The sequence below is a fragment of the Triticum aestivum genome, chromosome 1A, assembly GCF_018294505.1.
Source record: "Triticum aestivum cultivar Chinese Spring chromosome 1A, IWGSC CS RefSeq v2.1, whole genome shotgun sequence".
Classification (NCBI taxonomy): Eukaryota; Viridiplantae; Streptophyta; class Magnoliopsida; order Poales; family Poaceae; genus Triticum; species Triticum aestivum.
In genome coordinates this window covers 587,992,251-588,000,446 of record NC_057794.1, presented here as the reverse complement: position 1 = coordinate 588,000,446, position 8,196 = coordinate 587,992,251, and positions in this window count along the sequence as shown.

The following is an 8,196-nucleotide window of genomic DNA, read 5'->3' as shown; positions in this document are numbered from 1 at the left end:
GCCAGGCCCGCGGCGGGCGCCGGCGACGGCGGCAGGGAGGAGGTGGAGAGAGGGGAAGGGCTCGCGGGGAAGGAGGGAGGCGCGGCCGGCCGCCCGCGGGGGCGGCGCGGTCGCGGTCGATAGGAGAGTATCCAATACCCCAAAAAAGGTATCTTCTAAAACTAGGACTAAAATTCGAGGCGCCCATTTTTAAAGGTATATTGAAGCCAACATGAAAAGTCGGCCGCAAAAAATGTGAGGGCGGACATGAAAGAAAGATGTGCCACATTGTGCCACCCATCACGATAACATCACTTAATACCATCCAATCTACACTTGGCCAAGTTATCTTTCTTTAAGACTACTAATCTACATAAATAGCAACTGAAAATCCAGTCGACATCCGCTCCTCATCTTGTCACACATCTGAGCAAAGGCAATACCTTGGCCGGTCTGGTAGCGTGAGTCCGTGGTAATAATGTTGTGTTGGGCGAACTCTATATCCTTGGGGGTGTAGGGAAGAACAGGAGCAACGTCGTCTCTCCATCAGATCACATCGACGATCATATAGTGTGGGCATAAATTATACAGTTCTTATAAATACCACCCAAACTCTAGTTATTCTAAGGCGCGTTTGGTTGCAAGGGTGGCCAGAGATGGGTTGGGGTCGTTTAAAAGATAGACATGTTTGGTTATAAAGCACTTGAATGGTTCCACTCAAAAAAAGAAGAGAATATGCTCTGAAGAGTTGAACCATTCCACCCCAAGAAATCGGCCGAATCATATGGCCATCCATTGCATGAATGATCATGTGAGCATGACTGGTGGTCCCATCCTAAATAATTAGCTCATCTCTTATATACATTCAAACACTTGAATTGAATGGTTCCATTCAAAAATAATAATTGAGTGGTCCAAACCCATTTATATGACATCTTCAACCAAACACATCCTGATTACCCTAACCCACCCAAAAAAATCGCCCTACCCACCCATATCCAATAATGCCTCCATTTCACCTTAAAATTCTGCTATGCTCCACTTCTATGTTCTCCCTCCTCCAACCTCGCCTCACATCATCTCTCCTCTCATGCGAGCACTAGCAGAGTCCGCCATCGCTCCACCATCATAGATGATGGGGCTATAACAAGGGGCAGTGGAAGGGTGGATCTCTTAGATGAGGTGGGAAGGTGGCTGAGCCATCCTAACACAGTATAGTATATGCCTTCTTTGTGAAAAAAATGACACTCCCTTTGTCGGGTGGTAGGTGCGACATATGCCAACGGGTGGCTTATCATTGTGGGAGCCAGTAAGACATCGCCGGTGCCTGGAAACGGGATGAGGCGAAGACATGCACGCCGGCGGATCTTGCCCAGCTTCGGGGCTCTCCGTGGAGATAACACCCCTACTGCTGCTCTGCGGGGTCTCCGCATGATCACTAGATGGATAAGTAGCTACACAATGCTCCGTGAGCTGTTTGGTGGGAGGAGGAAGAAGGGCACGACTAGCTTGCTTCTTCTCCTTGTATGGTGGCTAAAACTAGTTAGGGGTCGAACCCTTTGCATGGGTGCCTCAGGGGGTTTATATAGGCCTACCCGCCGGGGGTACAATGGTAATCCGACTGGGCGCGGGGCCCTGCCGTCTGTGACTGCGCTCGCCGGCTTCTGCGTCGGCCGCTGGGGCCCGCCGACTGGTGGGTCCCGCCGGCTGCCGGCTTCTCGGTCGATAGGTAGGCCCCACTGCCCGGGACCTGGTCGGCAGCTGGCTACTGTTGCTTTATCTTGGTGACGGGGGCTTCGTCGTGGTGGGCGTGGCTACAGTACTGCCGCCCGGCGGGCGATTACTGTAGCCTCACCGCGTCTTGTCTCCTTAATGGGGCGTCTCCTTCGAGGAAGATGGCAAGCCGGCTGCGGGGAGCCGGCTCTCTCTTGGGCCGACTGGGGGAGGTGTGGCCGCCTTCGGGTGTCTCTCTGCCCGAAGGGGCCCACCGCCCGTAGACCGTACTGGCCGCCCAACATGGATGGCGTCAGGGTCAACAGGGCAACAGTGTTGCGCCGGGCGGGTCGTGGTTACCCGTACGGCGCACTGTGCCGGTCGTGCTCCGGGATTCGGGGGTGGCAGGCTTCACTGTAGCCACGCCCCGTCTCATCGCCGCTAGGTGGATGCAAACTTTGAGGGTACGCTCTCGACCGCTTTATGGGAGCCGTCTTCTTGGAGTCGGCCTTCTCGCGGCCGGCTTCTCGAAGTCGGCCCTCCCGTGACTTTCTTCATGAGGGCTAGAGTCGGGTCGCCTTCTGAAAGCCGGCCTGGGTGACAGCCAGCAAGGGGAAGGCGGCCCCACGTCTTGGATTCTTGAGAGCCGGATGGGCTCGTAATTTTTTCAGAAGGGCCAGGGGAAGCCGGCTAGGCTACCCATGGCTATTTACTCCGACAGTAGTCCCTGAAACTGATCGAGCTTCGAGGCGGACAGAGGGACGAGAAGCTTGGTCAGCTTCTTACCCTGAAGAGCCGGCTTTGCCGGTATATGCCGATTTCAGAGAGCTCTTGTATCTTGCAGGCGGGATTGTGGTTGACCCGCGTGCTGACCGCGGGCCCTCCCGTGGGCCACGTGGGCCTTATTTGTTCGCCCAGAAGGAAGAAGAGCCCCTGCGCAAGTACATTCAGAGATTCAGCCGTGTACAGCACAACATCCCAGATGGCCACCCTGCCGCGGTCATCAGCGCGTTCCATCAGAACGTTCGTAACCGCAGGATGCGGGAGGAGATGGCGATGTGCAAGATCCGAGACGTCAGTGAGCTGTATGTCCTGGCCGACAAGTGTGCACGTGCTGAGGAAGGGAGGAAACTCCCCGAAGAGAATACAGGAGCAGGAGGATCTGACAGCGAGGATGCTGCCCCGGCAAAGAAAAACCGGAGGTGGGACAACAGAAAGAAGAAAGGCAAAGATGTGCTAGTCATTGAGCAGTCCGGCAACGAAGGTGGCGCCAAGAAAGCCAAAGCTGGTAGCTCAGGCAAGGAGATTGCCGCATGCACCAATTGCCAGACTGTGGCGGTCGCCGACAAGCAGGACGACACCGACAAGCAGTACTGCAAGATCCACCGCACCAAGGGCCATGACCTCCAGAGCTGCAAGAAGGTCGAGCAGCTTGTCCAGCAGCAAAAGGCTGAATACGAGCGACGCGACAAGGAGAGGGCCCAAGGAGGAGCTGGAGAATCCGGCAAGAAGCGCGCCGGCCGGGGAGGATGCCGCGGCAAGGCCAAGCAGCGGCAAGGAGACAGACCTCCCCGCGGCCGCGACAAGGATGAAGATGACGACGACGACGAAGACATGGATGATGTCGAGACCAGTGAGCAGGAGTTCCAGAAAGCCACAGAGGCCTTGTGCGTTGACGGCGGTGCTTCTCTGCATACTTCGCACTGCCAACTCAAGCAGTGGGGGCGGGAAGTCAATGCGGCGGAACCACCTGTCGAGTCACGCAAGCTTCTGAAATGGTCCAGCACGCCTATCATCTTTGATATTGAGGACCACCCTGATCGCACAACTGCGGTCGGGTGCTTGCCGATGTTGGTTTCACCAACTATCCGCAACCTCAAGGTCACTAAGATGCTAGTTGACGGCGGGGCCGGCTTGAACCTGATCTCCTCCGCTGTACTCCAGAAACTCCAGATCCCCGACAGCGAGCTTGAAGAGACCGGCACATTCCAAGGAATCAACCCGGGAAGGAGCAAGCCGAAGGGGAAGGTCATGTTGCCAGTAACATTTGGCAGCAAGGTGAACTTCAGGACTTAGAGGGTCACTTTTGACGTTGCCGATTTTCCATTGCCTTACAATGGGATACTCGGCCGCCCAGCACTCGCCAAGTTCATGGCAGCCTCTCACTACGCATACAACATGCTGAAGATGCCAGGCCCGATAAGCGTCATCTCTGTCCCTGGCGACAAGAAGGATGCTCTTATCTGCGCCGACAAGATCTACCGGGAAGCGGCAGCCGCAACAGATCGCAAGTCACCTGCCGTTGAAGCTCCCGGGGGGAATAAGAAGACCAAGTCCGGTAAGAGTTCTGATGCCCACTCCGGCAAGCGCACCTCTTCGGAGTGCTGCGCTGCCGTCGAGGACGCACCATCGAGCTCCACCGGCAAGTGTAAGAAGACAATGGCAGCTCCGCCAGAGACCAAGAAGGTGTCCGCCAAGGAGGATGGCACTGGTGATACCTTCACCATCAGTGCCACTCTCGACCCTAAATAGGAAAGCGCGCTCATTGCTTTCCTGTGGGCGAACGTCGACGTGTTTGCGTGGCAACCGTCTGACATCCCCGGTGTTCCCAGGAAAGTAATTGAGCACCATCTTGCCGTTTGTCCTCATGCGCGGCCCGTCAAGCAAAAGGTCAGGAAGCAAGCAGTGGAGCGCCAAGAATTCATCGCAGAAGAGATCAAGAAGTTGGAAGCAGCAGGCCTTGTCAGAGGAGTGCTCCATCCTACGTGGTTGGCCAATCCTGTAGTCGTGCGCAAGGCGAACAGGAAATGGAGACTTTGTATCGACTTTACCGATGTTAACAAAGCTTGTCCCAAAGACCCATTTCCTTTGCCGCGCATTGACCAGATTATTGACTCCACGGCCGGATGTGACTTGCTTTCATTTCTTGACGCATACTCAGGATACCATCATATCTTCATGGCAGAAGAGGATGAGGAGAAGACCGCATTCATCACTCCATGTGGCACATACTGTTTCATACGGATGCCTTTCGGTTTAAAAAATGCTGGTTCAACATTTGCAAGAGTAGTCCATGTCGCTCTTGAGCCACAAATACACAGAAATGTGGAAGCCTACATGGATGACATAGTGGTCAAGAGCAAGGACAAGGCAACTCTGATTCAAGATTTAGACGAGACCTTTGCAAATTTGCGCAAGATCAGCCTCAAGCTCAACCCCAAGAAGTGTGTGTTTGGAGTCCCCTCCGGCAAGCTTCTCGGGTTCTTCGTCTCTCAGTGGGGAATCGAAGCCAATCCCGACAAGATCAAGGCCATTGAGCAGATTGAAGCACCAAAGCGCGTCAAGGATGTACAAAGACTTGCCGGTTGCGTGGCTGCTCTCAGCAGGTTTATCTCTAGGTCTGCTGAGCGCACCCTGCCGTTTTTCAAAATATTGAAAAAGGCAGGTCCAATGAAATGGACTCCGGAAGCGGAGGCTGCGCTGCAAGACTTGAAGAGATACCTGTCCTCCACTCCAACACTTGTCGCACCTAAGCCACAAGAGAAGTTGTTGCTGTATATAGCGGCAACCAATCAAGTGGTTAGTGTTGCGTTAGTAGCAGAGAGGGAGGCAGATGACGAGCCAGCAACCACGGCAGGTGCATCCAGCGACAAGCAGGGGGCTTCCCTGACAAGCTCTGGTCCCGACAAGGATGGATCTGCGCAGACGCGCGAGGAGATACAGAAGTGAATGGTACAGCGCCCAGTTTACTTTGTCAGTTCCCTTCTGCAGGGGGCTAGGTCAAGGTACTCTGGCGTGCAGAAATTGCTTTTTGGCCTTCTCATGGCCTCGAGAAAGCTGCGTCATTACTTCCAAGCACATGAGATCACAGTTGTCACTCGTTTTCCGCTGAAGAGGATACTACAGAATCCAGAAGCGACAGGCAGGATTGTTGAGTGGGCACTGGAACTGTCAAGCTTTGGCCTCAAGTTTGAGAGTACTTCAACTATCCAAAGCAGAGCATTGGCAGAATTCATAGCAGAATGGACGCCAACACCAGATGAAGAAATTCCAGAAACGAGCATCCCCGTCGAGGAAGCAAGCAAAGAGTGGCTGATGTACTTTGATGGTGCCTTTTCGCTGCAAGGCGCCAGTGCTGGCGTGCTGCTTGTCGCACCCACCGGAGAGCACCTCAAGTACGTAGTCCAGATGCACTTTCCCAAGGAGCAAGCAACAAACAATACTGCAGAGTATGAAGGCTTGCTTGCCGGTCTCAGGATCGCGGCAGACCTTGGGATCAAGAAGCTCATTGTCAGGGGTGACTCGCAGCTTGTCGTCCGCCAAGTGAACAAGAGCTATCAGAGTCCGTTGATGGAAGCCTACGTCGACGAAGTGAGAAAGCTAGAAGAGCACTTTGACGGCCTACAGATGGAGCATGTTCCAAGAGCTCAGAACGCCATTGCCGACGGCCTATCAAAGTGCGCCGCACTTAAGTTACCTGTGGAACCAGGGATCTTTGTGCTCAAGCTGACTCAACTGTCTGTAACGCCATCAACTGGACAGAGCAAGAAGAGGAAGTTGATTTCTGGTGACTATTTTCCGGCAGATCTTCCCGAAGCCGCCGCCAAGAAGGTCCCCAAGATCAACGCCAAGAGCGCTGAGGAGCAGTCTGCTCTGGCAAGCCCTAGGATTTGTTCCGTTGAAGCAGAAGCTCCCGGCAAGTTTTGCTCCGGCAAACTTGCCGGGGAACGTCAAGCTCCGGCAGAGCCGCAGGTTCTCGTCGTAGAAGCGGACGTCCCCGCAGCAGCAGATTTGCCTTGCGCTGAGGAGCAGTCTGCTCCGGCAAGCCCTAGGGTTTGTTCCGTTGAAGCAGAAGCTCCCGACAAGTTTTGCTCCGGCAAGCTTGCCGGGGAACGTCAAGCTCCGGCAGAGCCGAAGGTTCTCGCCGTAGAAGCGGATGTTCCCGCAGCAGCAGATTTGCCTTTAGTCCTTGTTGTCGAGCCACAAGCTCCAGCATGGACACATCAGATTGTCCGTTTCCTTCAGACATGAGAACTTCCCGAAGAGCAAGAAGAAGCGGAAAGAGTAGCCCGACAGTCAAGTATGTACTAGTTTGTCGACAACACACTATACAGAAGAAGACTCAACGGTGTGAAATTGAAGTGTATTCACCGGGAAGACGGACAAAAGCTGTTGGCAGAGATACATGGAGGCATATGTGGTCACCACATTGGCGCAAGAGCACTTGCCGGCAAAGCATTCCGGCAAGGTTTCTTTTGGCTGACAGCCCTCCAGGATGCAACTGCACAAGTAACCAAGTGTGAAGCGTGCCAGTTCCATTCCAAGTAGATACACCAACCAGCTCAAGCTCTCCAGACGATCCCTTTATCCTGGCCATTTTCGGTCTGGGGGCTCGACATCCTCGGCCCCTTTCCCCGAGCAGTCGGGGGCTTTGAGTACTTGTACGTTGCAATCGACAAGTTCACAAAGTGGCCGGAAGTGGAAGCAGTGAGGAAGGTGACAGCACAGTCAGCAGTCAAGTTCTTCAGGTCGATTGTTTGCCGCTTCGGGATCCCTAACAGGATAATCACTGACAACGGTACGCAATTCACGAGCCGCACCTTCATGCAGTACGTCCAAGATCTTGGCGCCAAGGTCTGCTTCGCTTCTGTTGCTCACCCGAGAAGCAACGGTCAAGCGGAGAGGGCAAATGCTGAAGTGCTGCGTGGGCTCAAGACCAGGACTTTCGACAGGCTGCACAAGTGCGGAAGAAACTGGATCGAGGAGTTGCCGGTGGTTCTTTGGTCAATCAGGACGACGCCAAATCGAGCCACTGGCCAGACACCTTTCGCTCTAGTCTATGGAGCAGAGGCAGTTCTCCCCATGGAACTCGTATACGGGTCACCTTGAGTGCTCGCTTATGATGAGCTTGAGCAAGAGCAGCTGCGACAAGATGACGCGCTACTCCTTGAGGAAGACCGTCTTCAGGCTGCTGTACGAGCTGCTCGCTACCAGCAAGCTTTGCGCCGCTACCATAGCCGCAAAGTTAACACCAGAAGTCTCGAGGAAGGCGACCTTGTTCTTCGGCGTGTTCAGTCTGCCAAGAATTCCAACAAGTTGACGCCAAAGTGGGAAGGCCCTTACCGGGTGAAACGAGTCACTAGGCCTGGCGTAGTCCGCCTTGAGACCAAAGATGGCATTCCGGTGAGCAATTCCTGGAACATTGAACATCTTCGTAAGTTTTACCCGTAAGGCGCGGTTGCCGGAACCTGTTCCGGCAACCACCTTTTGTACAAGTCTTGCCGCTGTTGCATGTAATCCTTTGTACAAAGTCGGGCACAGACCCCGTGCATAAGTAAAGCTCATATGCTCCGCACATCTTGTCAATTTCATGCTTTCTATTTTTTGCATATGTGATCTGACACTTTGTGCAGCATCTACTCCCCGGTAAGCAATAACGAGCCATAAGGCTCCATATCTTTATTTTCTCCTCTTTCTTTTTCTCAAGGAAAGGAAGGTTCCCTC